Genomic DNA, 20831 nt, shown 5'->3' on the forward strand with positions numbered 1-20831 from the left:
AGACTGGTTAGCTGTGCGAGTGACAGCCGCACAGGATATTTCCCTGTGAGGAATGAAAGTAGCCACAGTTGATGGTGAACCCCTATACAAAGCTTGCCATGGAAAGGAGTAAGAAGGATTGAGTAGAAGGAGTAGGAGAGCAGGCGTCCGAGAGCTCTACAGCATCTTCATCCGCTTATCTGAAATTCCCACCAATGAATCTGCATAAGTGTTCTATCCCTTTTATTATTTCTTCTTTTTATTATTAATTATTCGAAAATCCATAAACCATTTTTAATCTGCCTAACTGAGATTTGCAAGGTGACCATAGCTTGCTTCATACCAACAATCTCTGTGGATTCGACCCTTACTCACGTAAGGTTTATTACTTGGACGACCCAGTACACTTGCTGGTTAGTTGAACGGAGTTGTGTCCACTCGTGCCAATTTCTAAAATCCAATTACAAGAAAATAGGAAACACAATTTCGTCCACCAGGTAACAATTTCTTTTTTTTCAACACCAATTCCTGATTTTCCTTGTTAGCTAGTTGTTGCATTGCATGATAGGTTGCATGTAGTTAGAATTTGTACATAACTTTACTACTTCTTTCTTATTAGGACTACTTGGTTAGAGTGATGATTTTTTTTTTCAAGAAATTGTTTTAGGGCACCCTACCAATTTGAAAAATTTTGTTGAACTTGCTTGAAAGAATTTATTTTGGAACATGGTTCTTGAGCTAAGAACACAAGCTTGTGAGATTTGAGCCTAATGACATGGTTACATCTTAAAACCACTTATTTTTCCTTCTTGTGTGCAATTGTTCTCTTTCTATGATTGTGATCTTTGATTTGTTTAATTCTATATGTCCATTATTCCTTGTATTCATGCACTTATATGATTGAGGCCATTGTTTCATTAGCTCACTTACCCAAATAGCCTACCTTTTACTCTCCATTGTTAACCAATTTTGAGCCTATGCTTGTTCTTTATTTAACACATTACAAGCCTAAAGCGAAAAATAATAAAAGTCCCTTATTTGGATCTTTGATTAGCTTAGGCTAGTGAGAGTGTTTATTGTTCAAGTTTGGGGAGATTGGGAACATTGGTTGGGATAAAAGGGTATTTTGTATTTCTATATTTGGAAATTGGGTGTATACTCATGTATTGATTAAATGTATAGACCTTATGCATTGATGTTCTTGTATGTAGCTTGAAAAGAAAGAAAAACTGAGAAAAATAAAAGAAAAAGAAAAAGAAAAAAATATAAATGTGAAAAAGAAAAGAAAAGAAAAGAAATAGAAAAAAGAAAGAAAAAGAAGAAAAACAATAAAAAGGGGACAAAATGCCCTAAAGTAATAAAGATCAATGCATATGTGTGGTAATCAAAAGAAAATGTATGAGTATGTGAAAAAGTGAAGGATAGGTAGTTAGGTTAGCTTTGAATTTGTATAGGTTATTATATAGGTTAGGTAGGAAAGCTTAAGTCAATCAAAGATTCAAATTCTAGTCCACTTAACCATATATGATCCTACCTTGACCCAAGCCCCATTACAACCTATGAAAAGACCTCATGATGAATGTATGCATGCATTGAATAATTGTTGATTGTTAGATGAAAAAACAAATCTTGGAAAGCATGATTAGGGGAGAATTGAGAGAATTGACCCTACACACTTGAGCGACTAGAGTGCAAATACTTCTGGTGAGGGTTCGATGCTCAATTCCTTGATTCCTGGCTTTCATGAGCGTTCTTCTAGCAAGTCTACTTGAACTTCATTTTATACTTGAATTGGTAGGATTCATGAATCGTCATATGACCTTAGCCCTACCCGTTTATATATGCTCTTTGAAGATTGATTTATTTTTAACCAAGTAGGTAGAATCATTTTGCATTTAGTTGCATTCATTTAGATATGATGCATATAGATAGGTTGCATTGAATAAATGTTCATACCCCTTTTCTTGTCCTTCTTGGTTTAGCATGAGGACATGCTATGGTTTAAGTGTGGAGAGGTTGATAAACCCCATTTTTAGGGTTTATCTTGTGTTGAATTTAGAGGGTTTTCTCAACTTTTCTCCCATGTATCCAATGAAATATATAGCATGGTTTTGTATATTCTCCTTTAATTGTGCTTAAGAGTGAAAACATGCTTTTTAGGACTTAAAATAGCTAACTTTAATTCACCTTGATTCCATTAGATGCCTTGATGTGTTTTCTAAGTGATTTGTCGTTTAGAAGGCAAAGATTAGATTGAGGAAATGAAGAAAAAGCATGTAGAAATAGAGAACTCATGAAGAAATGAAGGAATCGCAAAGCTGTCAAGCCCAACCTCTTCACACTTAATCGATCATAGCTTGAGTTACAGAGGTCCAAATGAGGCGGTTCCCATTGCGTTGGAAAGCTAACATTCGAGACTTCAAAAGATTTAAGATTTGCCATAGTTGCATCGCATTTAGAGATGCGCACATGCACTATACATGTACATGCCAATGTTGCACGTGACTCACTTAAATGCAACTTGTGGCCAGCGATTTCTGAAGCATTTTGGGCCCAATCCAACTCATTTCTAATGTTATTTAACCCAAGGATTGAAGAGGGATGGGATACTTAGACTAGTTCGTTTTTGTTTAGTTTTGAGAGGGAAAGTTAGTTTCTGGAGAGAGAAGCTCTCTCTTCTCTCTAGAATTAGGATTAGGTTAGATCTAGATTAGAAATTCTTAGATCTGGTTAATTTCATGCTTTGATTCACTTTTCCTTTTGTAATTCTTCGTCTTCTATATCTCTTCTCTCTAGTTTAGCATTTAATTCTTGTAATTCTCTACTTTTATGTTGATGCACTTTTGTTCTTCCATTTTCCTTTTAATGCAATGCATGTTTTGATTTCCTTTATTGTTCATTTGATTTGTTGTTGTTTAATTCCTTGCAATTGAGTAGTGTATATTTAATTTCCTTGCAATTTTATTATGCTTTCCTTTTATGCCTTCCAAGTGTTTGATAAAATTCTTGGAAAGATGTTAGAGTAGAATTTTATGTTCTTGGCTTGGAAAGGTAACTTAGGAACTCTTGAGTTACTAACGTCCAAGTAATTGATGATTAGGATCCATTGACTCTAGTTCTCACTAATTGAATTAGTGGAGAGTTAGGACTTATGGACTAGGATTGATATAGCTCATTTGACTTTATTTTACTACTAGTTAGAGGATGACTTAATGGGATTGATCCTTGCCAATTCTCAAGTTGTGGTTAGTGATAAGGATAGAGATCCTTGACCACCAACCCTTGCCAAGACCTTTTTAGCTATTAGTTTACTTTCTTGTCATTTATCTTTCATGTCTCTTATCAAAACCCCAAACATAACTCATAACCAATAACAATGACACCTTATTGCAATTCTTAGGGAGAACGACCCGGGGTTTAAATACTTCGGTTATTAGGATTATTAGGGATTTGTTACTTATGACAAACAAATTTTTGTATGAAAAGATTATTGTTGGTTTCGAAACTATACTTTACAACGAGATTTCATTAGTGAAATTCTAAACCGTCAAAAATCCGATCATCACGATAAAAAACAATGACCATAACTAGTAAAAAGGGTGATCATAGATCTATGGTCATGGTTTTGGACCTATGGTCATAGTTTTTTATTGTGGCCTATTCTCTCATGGCCATATGTTTATGGTCACGATTTTTTATCTATGGTCACGGTTACAATTTTCAAATTCTGACAATTTAGGCCACGTTTTTTAACCGTGACCATAGGTTAATCTATGATCACGCATAAAAATCGTGACCAAAGCCTTATCTATGGTCACGGTGACTCTATGGTCACCCCACCTTAAAACTGTGACCATAGCCTTATCTATTGTCATGGTTTTTGCCGTGGCCATAGCCTCTATGGTCACCCCACCTGAAAACCGTGACCACAGCCTTATCTATGGTCATGGTTTTTACCGTGTTCATAGCCTCTATGGTCACCCCTCTTTAAGACCGTGACCATAGCCATATCTATGGTCACAATTTTTACCGTTGCCATAGCCTATTTTGTTTTATGGGATTTATTTTTTTAAAAGCATAATCACATCCCAAATTTATGATCATCACAAAATAAATCTAAAAATGAGAAATTTAAGACATCTAAATCATAAAAATTATATTATAAGCTAGATATTTAGTCCAAACAACAAATAAAAATAGAGTGTAATATATCATATATATATATATGAGACCCATCCCATCTCATATTACTATGGAAAATATTTTCTTCATATCATGTCCTCTTAGTAGCAAAATAAAAATATTTACATGTTAAAGCAGAGAACATTGTACATCTAAAAGCAACAATAAAGAACATAATAACAAATAAGCAAATGCACAAAAAATTGTACACTATTAGTTTCTGTTTACATTTCCTCCTTTTTTGCTATTTCCAAAATTTTTCTAAAATAAAAGATAACGAATTCACAAAAGAACAAGCTTTAGATTCTGTTTCTAGAAAAAAAAATTACCCTACTGATGAGCGGATAATTTATACGCTTTTTGGGCATTATTTTTAGGTAGTTTTTAGTAGGATCTAGCTACTTTTTAGTATATTTTTATTAGTTTTTAAGCAAAATTCACATTTCTGGACTTTACTATGAGTTTGTGTGTTTTTCTGTGATTTTAGGTATTTTCTGGCTGAAATTGAGGGACCTGAGCAAAAATCTGATTCAGAAGCTGAAAAAGGACTGCAGATGCTGTTGGATTCTGACCTCCCTGCACTAGAAATGGATTTTATGGAGCTAGAGAGGCCCAAATGGCATGCTCTTAATTGCGTTGGAAAGTAGACATCTTGGACTTTCCAGCAATATATAATAGTCCATATTTTTCTCGAGTTTTGACGATGCAAACTGGCGTTCAAACGCCAACTTCCTGCCCTATTCTAGCGTTAAACGCCAGAAACAGGATAGAAGCTGTAGTTAAATGCTCAAACTGGCATAAAAACTGGCGTTTAACTCCAAGAAAAGTCTCTTGATGAGTGGATAATTTATACGCTTTTTGGCATTGTTTTTAGGTAGATTTTAGTAGGATATAGCTACTTTTAGGGATGTTTTCATTAGTTTTTATGCTAAATTCACATTTCTGGACTTTACTATGAGTTTGTGTATTTTTCTATGATTTCATCTATTTTCTGGCTGAAATTGAGGGACCTGAGCAAAACTCTGATAAAGGCTGACAAAGGACTGCTGATGCTGTTGGAATCTGACCTCCCTGCACTCAAAATGGATTTTCTGGAGCTACAGAACTCTAAATAGCGTGATCTTAATGGCGTTGGAAATTAGACATCCAGAGCTTTCCAGAAATATATAATAGTCCATACTTTATTCGAGATTAGACGACGCAAATTGGTGCTCAACGCCAGTTCCATGTTGCATTCTGGAGTCAAACGCCAGAAACACGTCATGAACCAGAGTTGAACGCCAAAAACATGTTACAACTTGGCGTTCAACTCCAAGAGAAGCCTCTGCACGTGTAAAGCTCAAGCTCGGCCCAAGCACACACCAAGTGGACCCCGAAAATGGATTTCTGCATTAATTACTTACTTCTGTAAACCCTAGTAGCTAGTCTAGTATAAATAGAACTTTTTACTATTGTACTGGTGTCTTTTTGGACCACATCTTTGGACGCCTAGTCCTGAGACCATGTCCTTCTCCCTATTTTCGAATTCATATCACATTTTTGGGGGCTGGCCATTCGGCCATGCCTGGACCACTATCACTTGTGTATTTTCAACGGTAGAGTTTCTACACACCATAGATTAAGGATGTGGAGCTCTGCTGTACCTCGAGTTTTAATGCAATTACTACTATTTTCTATTCAATTCAGTTTATTCCTGTTCTAAGATATTCGTGGCACTCCACCATTATGAATGTGATGATCCGTGACACTCATCATCATTCTCACCTATGAACGCGTGACTGACAACCACCTCTGTTCTACCTTAGACCGAGCGCATATCTCTTGGATTCCTTAATCAGAATCTTCGTGGTATAAGCTAGGATTGATGGTGGCATTCATGAGAATTCGAAAATTCTAAACCTTGTCTGTGGTATTCCGAGTAGGATTCAGGGATTGAATGACTATGACGAGTTTCAAACTCGCGATTGTTGGGCGTGATCACAAATGCAACAGAATCAATGGATTCTATTCCGACATGATCGAGAACCGACAGATGATTAGCCGTGCTGTGACAGAGCATTTGGACCATTTTCACTGGAGGATGGGATGTAGCCATTGACAACGGTGATGCCCTACATACAGCTTGCCATGGAAAGGAGTAAGAAGGATTGAAGGAAGGCAGTAGGAAAGCAGAGATCCAACAGGGACAAAGCATCTCCATACACTTATCTGAAATTCTCACCAATAATTTACATAAGTATTTCTATCTTTATTTTCTGTTTATTTATTATTACTATTTGAAAACTCCATAACCATTTATTATCCGCCAAACTGAGATTTACAAGATGACCATAGCTTGCTTCATACCAACAATCTCCGTGGGATCGACCCTTACTCACGTAAGGTTTATTACTTGGACGACCCAGTGCACTTGCTGGTTAGTTGTGCGAAGTTGTGAAGAAACTGCTGAGATAGTAGATGCGCACACCAAGTTGAATGCCATTATTAGAGATCACAATTTCATGCACCATCTCTACACATGAAAACTTCAATGCTCAGCCCAAGCACACACCAAGTGGGCCCGGAAGTGAATTTCTGCATCATTTACTTATTTCTGTAACCCTAGTAACTAGTTTAGTATAAATAGGACTTTTTACTATTGTACTCACATCTTTGGACGTTTAGTCCTTAGACCAATCTTTGATCAGTTTTATGCTATCTTAGACTTTTATGGGGGATGGCCATTCGGCCATGCCTAGACCTTCATCACTTATGTATTTTCAACGGTGGAGTTTCTACACACCATTGATTAAGGTGTGGAGCTCAACTGTTCCTCAAGTATTAATGTAAAGTACTATTGTTCTTCTATTCAATTCAAGCTTATTCTTATTCTAAGATATTCACTCGCACTTCAACCTGATGACTGTGATGATCCATGACACTCATCACCATTCTCAATTTATGAACGCGTGCCTGAAGTCATTAGTTTTTATTTTAAAAATTAAATCTTTTTCAAAATAAATTTCAATCATATCTTCTCAATCATATCTTTTCAAACATATCTTTTTCAAATCATATCTTTTTCAAAATCAATTTCAAAATCTTTTCTAACTTCTTATCTTTCCAAAATTGATTTTCAAATCTTTTTCAATTAACCACTTAACTTTTTATTTGATTTTAAAATTCTTAACTTTTTCAAAACCACCTAACTACTTTTCTCTCTCTAATTTTCGAAAATTATTAACTTCTTTTTCAAAATTCTTTTTAATTAACTAATTATTTTAAATTTTAATTTTATTCTATTTCTTCTCTTAATTTTCAAATTCTAACAAAATTTTAAAATAAAAACAAAAATATTTTCTTTTTCCTTTTAATTATTTTCGAAAACTCTCTCTCTCTCTCTCATCTTCTTCTATTTATTTATTTAATCACTAACACTCTTCTCTTCTTTTTATAATTCGAACCGTCTCTCCCTCTTTGTGTTTGAATTCTTCATCTCTTCTCTCTACATCATTCTTCTATTCTTTTCTTCTTCTACTCACATAAAGGAATCTCTATATTGTGACGTAGAGGATTCCTCTTCCTTTTTTGTCGTCTTCTTTTTCATATGAGCAGAAGCAAGGACAAGGACATTCTTATTGAAATAGATCCTGAACCTGAAAGGACTCTGAAGAAGAAGCTAAGAGAAGCTAAAACACAACAATCCAGAGAAAACCTTACAGAGAATCTCGAAAAAGAAGTAATGGCCAAACCCAACAACAATGCAAAGAAGATGCTTGGTGACTTCACTGCACCAAATTCCAACTTCCATGGAAGAAGCATCTCAATCCCTGCCATTGGAGCAAATAATTTTGAGCTAAAGCCTCAATTAGTTTCTCTGATGCAACAGAATTGCAAGTTTTATGGACTTCCATCAGAAGATCCTTTTTCAGTTCTTAACTGAATTCCTGCAGATCAGTGATACTGTTAAGACCAATGGAGTTGATCTCGAGGTCTATAAGCTTATGCTTTTCCCTTTTGCTGTAAGAGACAGAGCTAGAATATGGTTGGACTCTCAACCTAGAGATAGTCTGAACTCTTGGGATAAGCTGGTCACGGATTTCTTAGCCAAATTCTTTCCTCCTCAAAAGTTGAGCAAGCTTAGAGTGGATGTTCAAACCTTCAGGCAGAAAAAAGGTGAATCCCTCTATGAAGCTTGGGAAAGATACAAGCAATTGAACAAAAAGTGTCCTTCTGATATACTCTCAGAATGGACCATCCTGGATATATTCTATGATGGTCTATCTGAAATCTGAATTGTCTAAGATGTCATTGGACCATTCTGCAGGTGAATCTATTCACCTGAAGAAAACACCTGCAGAAGCTCAGGAACTCATTGAAATGGTTGCAAATAACTAGTTCATGTACACCTCTGAAAGGAATCCTGTGAGTAATGGGACGCCTCAGAGGAAGGGAGTTCTTGAAATTGATGCTCTGAATGCCATATTGGCTCAGAACAAAATGTTGACTCAACAAGTCAATATGATTTCTCAGAGTTTGAATGGATTGCAAAATGCATCCAACAGTACTAAAGAAGCATCTTCTGAAGAAGAAGCTTATGATCCTGAGAACCCTGCAATGGCAGAGGTGAATTACATGGGTGGAGCCTATGGAAACACCTATAATCCTTCATGGAGGAATCATCCAAATTTCTCATGGAAGGATCAACAAAAGCCTCAATAAGGCTTTAACAATAATAATGGTGGAAGAAACAGGTTTAGCAATGGCAAGCCTTTTCTATCATCCTCTCAGCAACAGACAGAGAACTCTGAGCAGAATCCATCTAGCTTAGCAAATATAGTCTCTGATCTATCTAAGGCCACTCTCAGTTTCTTGAATGAAACAAGGTCTTCTATTAGAAATTTGGAGGCACAAGTGGGCCAGCTGAGTAAAAGAGTCACTGAAACTCCTCCTAGTACTCTCCCAAGCAATACAGAAGAGAATCCAAAAAGAGAATGCAAGGCCATCAATATAACCAAAGTGGCCGAATGCACAAAGGAGGAGGAGGACGTGAATCCCATTTGAGGAACCAAAGGAATCTGAGGCTCATCAAGAGACCATAGAGATTCTTTTGACCTTCCTTCTACCATTCATGAGCTCTGATGACTATTTATCTTCTGAAGAAGATGAGGACATTGTTGAAGGGCAAGTTGCCCAATATTTAGGAGCAATCATGAAGTTGAACGCCAAGCTATTTGGTAATGAGACTTGGGAGGATGAACCTCCATTGCTCATTAATGAATTGAATACCTGGGTTCAGCACACTTTACCTCAAAAGAAACAGGATCCTGGTAAATTCTTAATACCCTGTACCATAGGCACCATGACCTTTGAGAAGGCTCTGTGTGACCTAGGGTCAGGTATTAACCTCATGCCACTCTCTGTAATGGAGAAACTAGGAATCTTTGAGGTACAAGATGCAAGAATCTCACTAGAGATGGCAGACAAATCAATGAAACAGGCTTATGGACTAGTATAGGATGTGCTAGTAAAGGTTGAAGGCCTTTACATCCCTGCTGATTTTATAATCCTAGACACTGGGAAGGAGGAGGATGAATCCATCATCCTTGGCAGACCCTTCCTAGCCACAGCAAAAGCTGTGATTGATGTTGACAGAGGAGAGTTGGTCTTTCAATTGAATGAGGACTACCTTGTATTCAAGACTCAAGGTTCTCCTTCTGTACACATGGAGAGGAAGCATGAAAAGCTTCTCTCAATACAGAGTCAAATAAAGCCCCCACATTCAAATTCTAAGTTTGGTGTTGGCAGGCCACAACCAAACTCTAAGTTTGATGTTGGGAGGCCATAACCAAACTCACTGTCAAGCTATTGACATTAAAGAAGCGCTTATTGGGAGGCAACCCAATTTTTATTTATCTACATTAAATTTTCATTTTCCATTATTATTTTATGTTTTCTTTAGGTTGATGATCATATGGAGTCACAAAAACAACTGCAAAAATCAAAGCAAATTCAAAAACAGCATTAAAAACAGCACACCCTGGAGGAAAAACTTACTGGCGTTTAAACGCCAATAAGGGTAGCAGGATGGGCGTTAAACGCCCAGTCTGGCACCATTCTGGGCGTTTAACGCCAGAAATGGGCACCAGACTAGCGTTTAACGCCAGAAACAAGCTACAGCTTGGTGTTAAACGCCAGAAAAGGTATAAAAGCTGGCGTTTAATGCAAGAAACAGGCAGCAGTCTCGTGTTAAACGCCATAATTGCACTCTAAGGGTGTTTTTGCACGCCTAAATGGAGCAGGGATGAAAAGTCCTTCCTTGACCCCTCAGGATCTGTGGACCCTACAGGATCCCCACCAACCACAACTCATTCTCTCTCTCTCTCTCACACACCTTTTCATAACACTATTCCCCAAATACCCTTCCCCAATCACCTCCATCTCTCTACCCCAAATAGCCTTCACCAATCACCTCCATATCTCTTCCCCAAAAACCCCACCTACCTCCAAAAATTTAAAATTCTTTCCCTCCCAAACCCAACCCAAAATACACGAACCCAACCCTCCCTCCACTCCTATATAAATCCCTCATCCCTCCTTCAATTTCACACATCACAAACACCTTATACCCCCTTGGCCGAATTCACTCTCCCCTTCCATCTCCCCTATTTTCTTCTTCTTCCCCTTCTTTCTTTCTTCTTTTGCTTGAGGACGAGCAAAATTTTTAAGTTTGGTGTGGTAAAAGCATTGCTTTTTGTTTTTCCATAACCATTTATGGCACCTAAGGCCAGAAAAACCTCTAGGAAGAGGAAAAGGGAAGGCAGTTGCTTCGTCCAACTCTGAGTCATGAGAAATGGACAGATTCATCACAAAATCCCATCACTAGAAAGAGGATGGAGCAAATAAGAAAGCTCACTCATGGACCTCAACAAGAGCATGAGGAATTCCCTCATCAAGAAATCCCTGAGATGCCTCAAGAGATACATTTTCCTCCACACAACTATTGGGAGCAACTAAGGATAGGAGTACCGAAAGCACTAAGGGTGGAGCACCAAACGCACTAAGGGTAGAGTACCAAGAGCACTCCATCATTCTCCATGAAATTAGAAAAGATCAAAGAGCCATGAGGGAGGAACAACAAAGGCAAGGAAGAGACATAGAGGAGCTCAGCCGTTCCATTGGATCTTCAAGAGGAAGAACTAGCCGCCATCACTAAGATGGACCCGTTCTTTTATTTCCTTGTTCTTATTTTTTTGTTTTTCGAATTTGATGCTTTATGTTTGTCTATGTTTGTGTCTTCACTACATGATCATTAGTATCTAATGTCTATGCCTTAAAGCTATGAATAATTCCATGAATCTTTCACCTCTCTTAAATGAAAAATGTGCCTAATTACAAAATAACAAGAAGTACTTGGATTTCAAATTTTATCTTAAAATTAGTTTAATTATTTTGATGTGGTGGCAATACTTTTTATTTTCTGAATGAATGCTTGAACAGTGCATATTTTTTATAGTGAAGTTTATGAATGTTAAAATTGTTGGCTCTTGAAAGAATGATGAACAAAGAGAAATGTTATTGATAATCTAAAAAATCATGAAATTGATTCTTAAAGCAAGAAAAAGCAGTTAAAAGAAAAAAAGTAGCGAAAAAAATTTGGTAAAAAAGAAAAAAAAAAGAAAAAGAAAAAGCAAGCAGAAAAAGCCAATAGCCCTTTAAACCAAAAGGCAAGGGTAAAAAGGATCAAAGGCTTTGAGATTTAATGGATAGGAGGGCCCAAGGAAATAAAATTCAGGCCTAAGCGGCTAAATCAAGTTGTCCCTAACCATGTGCTTGTGTCATGAAGGTCTAAGTAAAAAGCTTGCGACTGAGTGGTTAAAGTCGTGATCCAAAGCAAAAAGAGTGTGCTTAAAAACTCTGGACACCTCTAACTGGGAACTTTAGCAAAGCTGAGTCACAATCTGAAAAGGTTCACCCAATTATGTGTATGTGGCATTTATGTATCCGGTGGTAATACTGGAAAACAAAGTGCTTAGGGCCACGGCCAAGACTCATAAAGTAGCTGTGTTCAAGAATCAACATACTGAACTAGGAGAATCAATAACACTATCTAAAATTCTGAGTTCCTATAGATGCCAATCATTCTAAATTTCAAAGGATAAAATGAGATGCCAAAACTGTTCAGAAGCAAAAAGCTACTAGCCCCGCTCATCTAATTGGGACTGAGTTTCATTGATATTGTGAGATTCATTGTATATTCCCTTCTTTTTATCCTATTTAATTTTTAGTTGCTTGGGGACAAGAAACATTTTAAGTTTGGTGTTGTGATGAGCGGATAATTTATACGCTTTTTGGCATTGTTTTTAAGTAGTTTTCAGTAGGATCTAGCTACTTTTTAGTATATTTTTATTATTTTTTCAGCAAAATTCACATTTTTGGACTTTACTATGAGTTTGTGTATTTTTCTGTGATTTCAGGTATTTTCTGGCTGAAATTGAGGAACCTGAGCAAAAATCTGATTCAAAGGCTGAAAAAAGACTGCAGATGCTGTTGGATTCTGACCTCCCTACACTCGAAATAGATTTTTCAGAGCTACAGAAGCCCAAATGGTGCGCTCTCAATTTCGTTGGAAAGTCAACATCCTGGGCTTTCCAGCAATATATAATAGTCCATACTTTGCTCGAGTTTTAACGATGCAAACTGGCATTAAAACGCCAACTTCCTGCCTTATTCTGGCGTTAAACGCCAGAAACAGGATAGAAGCTGTAGTTAAACGTCCAAACTGGCATAAAAACTGGCGTTTAACTCCAAGAAAAGTCTCTACACATGAAAGCTTCAATGCTCAGCCCAAGCACACACCAAGTGGGCCCGGAAGTGGATTTCTGCATCATTTACTTATTTCTGTAACCCTAGCAACTAGTTTAGTATAAATAGGACTTTTTACTATTGTACTCATATCTTTGGACGTTTAGTCCTTAAACCAATCTTTGATCAGTTTTATGCTATCTTAGACTTTTATGGGGGATGGCCATTCGGCCATGCCTGGACCTTCATCACTTATGTATTTTCAACGGTGGAGTTTCTACACACCATAGATTAAGGTATGGAGCTCTGCTATTCCTCGAGTATTAATGCAAAGTACTATTGTTCTTATATTCAATTCAAGCTTCTTTTTATTCTAAGATATTCACTCGCACTTCAATCTGATGAATGTGATGATCCGTGATACTCATCACCATTCTCAATTTATGAACGCATGCTTAACAACCACTTCCGTTCTATCTGCGAAAGCTAGAGTGTGTATCTCTTGGGTTTCTAATCAATGATTCACATTGTTTCCCCTCTGACAATGGGGCATCTAAATCTGAGATTAGAACCTTCGTGGTATAAGCTAGAATCAATTGGCAGCATTCTTGAGATCTGGAAAGTCTAAACCTTGTCTGTGGTATTCCGAGTAGGATCTGGGAGGGGATGACTGTGACGAGCTTCAAACTCGCGACTGTGGGGCGTAGTGACAGACGCAAAAGGATCATTGGATCTTATTCCGACACGATCGAGAACCAACAGCTGATTAGCCATACGGTAGCTGTGCCTGGTATTTTTCATCCGAGACGAGAAATTCGACAGTTGATTAGCTGTACAGAAACCGTAGAGGACCATTTTCACTGGGAGGATGGGAGGTAGCCATTGACAACAGTGATCCCCAACATACAGCTTGCCATGGAAAGGAGTATGAATGATTGAATGAAGACAGTAGGAAAGCAGAGATTCAGAAGGAATAACGCATCTCCATACGCTTATCTGAAATTCCCACCAATGAATTACATAAGTATCTCTATCTTTATTTTATGTTTATTTATCTTTTAATTATCAAAACTCCATAACCATTTGAATATGCCTGGCTGAGATTTACAAGATGACCATAGCTTGTTTCAAGTCGACAATCTCCGTGGGATCAACCCTTACTCACGTAAGGTTTATTACTTGGACGACCCAGTGCACTTGCTGGTTAATTGTGCGAAATTATGAAAAAGAGTTGAGATTACAATTGTGCGTACCAAATTGTTGGCGCCATTGAGATCACAATTTCGTGCACCACCTACCTTAAAACATTCATGTGCCAAAAAAGTAGGATCATGCTACTTGGGATAATTTCATTCCATGTTATTAAAAATGGCCAGCACACTAAAAATAAGTGATAAAATAAAAGAGAATATGCAAATATTTAATGCTCAAGATGCAAATATGCAGACTTAGATGGCATAGAAGGACATTAATAAATCAACTACACCTCGCAAGATTCTATAATAATGAACTTCACTCAGTGCTAGTACTAAGTATATACCGCATCAAGTAAACAAAAAGCTAAGCTTTCTTCCTATCAACAACTAATTTATCCAACAAACACAATATATAGGCAGCGTGTGTGTACGGTGAATTGAGTGTAAATTATCTTTTATTAATAATAAGATGAAAAGGTAGATTTGTAAATTGTATAAAGTTCATAGATGATTAGAGGCAAAGTTACAGAGGAGAGACAACTACCACAACAAAGTTGAATACACGAGCATTATTTGTTATCAATGAATAGTAATATCTAAATGGAAATTCTTAGATTGTATTATAAAGTTCGTAGATGGTGATTAGAGACAAAATTGTCGAAGAGAGACAACTATTATAATGAAATCAAACCTAAAATCACAAAAATGAAGTCAAACCTCATTTATCAAGCTCCATTGCCTATCAACTTGGTTTTCACCTTTCTCTTCACCACTTGAAATCCACCTCCACCCTTCTTCTTGCCACCATCAACCTATAAATATTTCCCAACAAAATACCATTAATCCTTAATAGTTAACACACACCACAATAAATAGCTACACACGAGTTTAATTGCTATGCAATGACAATGTAACTAAATATTCAATATTCAATATTCTTAATTTCTTACCATCAATTTTACTATAAAATCATAAGAATGTTCCCCAACTCCTAACAAAACAGAACAAGTCATGGAGAGAATTTACAACTAAAGCAGAATCACTTTCATGCTTATGTCAAACCCATTCAATTATTTGCCTTCCACAGAAACAAGCCATTTATATGGCAAAGGTTCATATGCTTAAGTTAGGAGGAAAAATCATTGATAATATAGCATTTCTTAGAAACTACACTTTCTATCTTCAAAGAAAAAGACTAATAACAAATAAAAGTTGTATCATAATAAAAAAAACATTCCTTAGCATGGCTAAAACTCTTTCACCAATGTCAGTATTATAGTATAACAGGAAAATTTTCCACAAACACTTGCATAGAAAATTTCAGAAATCCAAGATAACCAAAAAAACATTAATAAAGATAGGAAGCAAGAAAAAACAAATGAATGAAATCATGATATAGCCCACATTCCACAACTAACTGGATATTGGACACTTTGGTGAGAAGTAAATGTTAAGCAAATAAAAGATAAATAGATTAACCATAGAAAATAACAAAGATATTTCCATTCAACGTGAAACTCATGAGAAATCCAAGCCTTGAAATCAAAGAAAATATGATCCATGCATAAAAATGGGTGCATTTGAGTTATGTATGATATTAATAGGCAGTGTTATTATGAAACCATAGAATGGGAATTCAAGGAAAAAGAAAACATGTAGATTGACAAGCATTATAGAATGGGAATTTAAGGAAAAAGAAAACCCATAGATTGACAATCATTTGCTTTCATCTAATTACTTTCCATACAAAAGAACAATAAATAGAAGACTTAAATAACATGGTTAACCAGTTAAGGGAACTATTTGTATCTAACCCCACAATTTAAGACATAAAGCTCATCCATGAAACTTTACCCCTAATTTTAAGTTTTAACAGCTAACTCTTCACCCTTCTATTTTTCTCTTGTTTTCAATCCTAGACATTTAGAATTATAACAAGTAAAGGAGAAAAAACATTTCCTTCAAAGAAACTAAAAATAAGTGATAAAATAAGATTTAAGCAACAACCTTAGCATATGCCTAACCAGTAGCTTGCAGCAACTCCCTTTTTGCTCACTCCCTAATCCTATTCTCAAGTTCTGGCCTAATCTAAAGATGCAAAATGACTTGAAATACACTTGAGAATTCCAATTTTAAAAGGACATTGCCATTAGCGATAAGAAAGTACCATACGTGCCAATCATCATTGCACAAATAAAGCTACCAATCGTTCTAAAATGCACTCCTCGTTCGCTATCTTTGGGAACAACAACCTGTTTAGGATTCAAAAATAGAAATTGAAATGAACATCATCATTTCTGGCCTGTCTAAGTTGCAACCAAAAATTTAATCTTATAATTTTATTAAATTTTTAATTAGAATCAAACAACATAGTATGATATATACAAAACCGGAAAAAGTAACACACATTTCACATGAACTCTATTTTTTAGAGTTCAAAATCACAAAAAAAAAATACCTACCAGGAACGGCGGCAAAGATGGAAACGAAGCACAGCAAAGAGGCGACAAAAGAGTGGCAGAGCGGCGACGAATTGGTGACCGGTAAAGGCGCGGCAACTTCGTGCAACCGATTCTGCATAACTAGCAACTAGAAACTGGTTCTGGTTCTGCGTTTGAGAAGATGGAGTGGCGACGGTGACGGCACATTGAGACAATTGAAGCAAGACGACAAGGGTTTTGCACGACGTATAGGCCAGAGAGCAAGAATGAAAGAGGAATTGGCTAGGATTGTCTTTTTCCACTATTTTTCCTAAATTAAGACCTAGCTAATACGAGGAAATGGGGATTTTGGGAGGGAAGGGGGATTTTGGGAAGAGAAGGGTAAACGACGACATTTTTGGTTTGGGGAGGGGATTAAACAAAATAATTTCAAAAACCATATTCTATGGTCACTCCAAAAAACTGTGATCATAGATCATTTAAGGTCACCCTCTAATACCATGACCATAAACTCCTTTAGGTCATCCTAAAAAATCGTGACTATAGACCCCTTTAGGTCACCCTTTCGTAAAACCATGACCATAGACTTTTTTTGTCACCCCTCAAAACCGTGACCACAGACCCCTTTAGCTCACCCCAAAAAATCATAACCATTAGACCCTTTTAGGTCACCCTTTTTTAAAAAACCATAATCATAGACCCTTTTTGGTCACTCCATAAAACTGTGACCATAGATATCTTTTAGTCACCACAAAAAACGTGACCCTATCCCTTTAGGTCACCCGTTTTTAAAAAATCGTGACTATAGATTCTTTTTTTTGTCACCCCAAAAAATCGTGACCATAGACCCCTTTAGTTCACCCCTATAAATCGTGACCATAGACCCTTTTAGACCACCCTTTTTTAAAAAACCGTGACCATAGGTACTCTATGGTCACCCTTTTTTAAAAAACTGTGACCATAGTTTTTTTTGTCACGGTAAAAAACCGTGACCATAAAACACTGTGGCCGTAGACCTAAAATGTTGTAGTGTCAAGTATAAAATTGCACCATCATTAGAAGTTGCGTTATCAACCGTTACAGTAAAAACTTGATGCAATTTTCAAGCATCCAAACAACCTTCGATAGCTCTACCAAGTACCTCTCTTGAATGACCCTAAACCCGAAAAAAATTTAATATCCTCTTTTGCAACTTTCAATCATTGGCAATAAAGTATGTCGTTAGAGACATATAAGTCAAATTTTGACTCGACGTGCAAGTGTTAGTTGTAAGGCACACTTTTTGACAATGATAAGAGAGATCATTTTGTAACTTCACTTTCTCTGTATCATAAAGAGAAAGTATATCACGGGCCAATGTAGTCGCAAAGGGATTTTAAACTTAGGTTGCAAGCTATGCAAGAGCCTTCGAAACACATTTCTTTCTACAAATCAGAAAGCTAGCTCTTCAGTCACAAACATCTCAGTGAGGATACTTCGAGATACTGCTTGGTCAAACTTTGTAATATTCGGTGAGGATATAGGACCACTTGTTCTTCCTTCTATCCTTTGTCTCTTGCTCTGTTTGTTGTCCAAGTCAAAGCATCTCCAATGTTGCCGCATAGCACTTGTTCCCCTGTATATTTTATTTGACCATTGTAATTTTTACATCTCGCATACTTTTCTATCCCTTCGACTGGAATGAAATGTTCCCATATCTGTAATTGATTCTTACACCCAAAAGATCTACTAAATGGAGGAGGTAATGAGGGATTAACAAGAGGGGCAGCAGGATTTGAATGCACTTCTCTCTCAGACATTTTTAATATCAATAACAAATCTAATTATAAATTATATAACTAATTAAACAAAATCAATAAATCAACTTTGCTTAATGCTTGTTCATACAAAAGACACATGTGATATCTAGTCTACTTTAATAGAAAATGACACAATTTTTTCTGAAATTCAATGCATTATGAAATCAAGCCATTTTTATTGAGGAAAATTGCTATGGTAATCATAAAGGCCACTTCATTTAAAAATATACTTTGTTAATCCTAAACTTGTACATCTGAACTAATGCAAACAATTAAACAACACTTTTAAAAGGAAAATAAATAAATAAAATGACACAAACTATAAAATAATAAATATATTATTACATGCTAACACTAACAGGGTTACTTAGACCTAGTTTGTAAAGTCACTAATATAAAAATACATATATGACAGACATGTTTAGAACTTACCTTTTCTTCAACAGTGCTCTCTTTAGAAAACAGAGAAATGGCTCCAAAAATTGAAAGCCGCAGGACCAGTTTGCAAGTCAACAATGCAAGGGCATTCTAGACCTCTCTGAACTTTCGCCTCATCTAGTCTACAACAACATCAACAATTAACTTATTGTAGTTACAAATTTTTAATGGGTAATTGTAAAATCGAAATAATGTAAATAGAAGATTATGCTACTATTTGTAGATACATTAGTATTACTGTATTAATATAATAATATTCAAAAGCAAAACAAAATAAGAGCTTAACTAGTCTAGGAAATTTTATGAGGCAAATAACTGAAGTTCTCAAAAAGCATTTTTTTAATTAAAAACATAAATTTCTTCATGCATATATTAAATAAATTTATGGAACATTGGCTTTCATATTTGACTAGCCATATTCCAAACCTAATCTATGTTTAGAACACAAGAAAATAGATAATCTAATACACCTTAATAGACGCAAGAACTTTTATTTGAAAGAGTGCCCTGCATCATTGGTTGGAGCTTATAATCAAGCTTTCGAACTTTGTACTTCTATATTCAATTGTATATTTGCATGTATTCATTCATTACTGCAAATACCAATAGGCAACCAACAGTTATGTTTCCTCGTACCAGGAGGCCTCGACGAGGAATGATGGTGCTCGAGGATAACTGAATTTGCCTCATGCCAAAAATGCACCAAAAAAAACACCCCATTTCAACACCAAATATGAAATTAGCCACCCCATTAAAAATGAGATTTTAATTGGTTCAAGCATCAATGTCTTCTTTATCCAAAGTAGCTGATAGATAGCTCAAGATGAAGTCGTCTATATCTCCCTCAAGAACAGAGTTAGGGTCTGATACCTCATAATTAGTTCTAAGATCTTTCACCATACGATAAGTGATGAGTCCGGAATTCACTCCCTATAAAATTTTTTATTATGAATCCACTCTTTTGGCAAGTGCACAAAAATTATCGTCAAGTAATAACCCACAATGAAGTGGAATCGTATCCACAGAGATTGGTTGATTTGAGCAACTTTAATTAATAGAAAAATTAGTCAAGCTAAAAAGAATAGATTGTAATTGCAGAATTGTAAATGGCAGAATTAAAAGTGACTCAAAAATAAAGAAAGACAATAAAGTGCAGAAATAGAAATGACAAGAATGTAAAGGGCAGAAACTTAAATGCCATAAATGTAAATGGGAATGGGGAATTGCAGAATGTAAAAGAAACCTATAAAGAAAGTGATATATGAGAATAGGGGGAATTCAATGAGATCAGGAGATGTTGTCTCTTTGGATTAAATCCAACTCATATCCTTTTCAATCATGCAACTCATTGACCTCTTGGCAATCATGATTAAATGAGCCCCAATCCCTTGGTGACTCAATCTCTCAGATCTTGATCAATAACCAATTCCTTGGTCTAATTGCTCATGAAGAGAGATATGCTTGGTCCCTGATTATACCACACATCATCATAGGTCCAGGTAGAGGGAGAATTGTATGTCACCATATCCAAACACCAAAATCCAGATTCTACTCAAGTGTGAGAATGGATTTCTAGCATGGTTTCATGTTTCCTTTTCCAAGGTTCCCATGAAACCCATTTTGCATTCAACCTCTTTTCCAAGATGATTGAACACTGATGAGCGGATAATTTATACGCTTTTTGGCATTGTTTTTATATAGTTTTTAGTAAGTTTGAGCTACTTTTAGGGATGTTTTCATTAGTTTTTATGTTAAATTCACATTTCTGGACTTTACTATGAGTTTGTGTGTTTTTCTGTGATTTCAGGTAAATTCTGACTGAAATTGAGGGATTTGAGCAGAACTCTGAAGAAGGCTGACAAAAGGACTGCTGATGCTGTTGGAATCTGACCTCCCTGCACTCGAAATGGATTTTCTGGAGCTACAGAACTCCAATTGGCGCGCTCTCAACGGCGTTGGAAAGTAGACATCCAGGGCTTTCCAGCAATATATAATAGTCCATACTTTATTCG

The 20831-nt window shown here is 36.2% G+C and overlaps 1 long non-coding RNA gene across 3 annotated transcripts; it reads right to left on the reverse strand.

Annotated features, from left to right (window-relative positions):
* Nucleotides 1–11773: 11773 nt before the first annotated feature.
* LOC107484533 (uncharacterized) lies at nt 11774–17011 on the reverse strand. 3 transcript variants are annotated; one of them, XR_008008247.1, is made up of 4 exons: nt 16604–17011; nt 16314–16393; nt 14199–14953; nt 11774–13941 (listed from the first exon to the last, which is right to left on the reverse strand). It is a non-coding gene; the product is annotated as an uncharacterized LOC107484533 (long non-coding RNA). The 3 variants fall into 3 exon arrangements; XR_008008245.1 differs by having other exon boundaries at nt 11774–14953; XR_008008246.1 differs by having other exon boundaries at nt 11774–14953; nt 16309–16393.
* Between the last annotated feature and the right edge of the window lie 3820 nt (nt 17012–20831).

This window comes from Arachis duranensis, chromosome 4 (assembly GCF_000817695.3).
Source record: "Arachis duranensis cultivar V14167 chromosome 4, aradu.V14167.gnm2.J7QH, whole genome shotgun sequence".
NCBI classification, from domain to species: Eukaryota; Viridiplantae; Streptophyta; class Magnoliopsida; order Fabales; family Fabaceae; genus Arachis; species Arachis duranensis.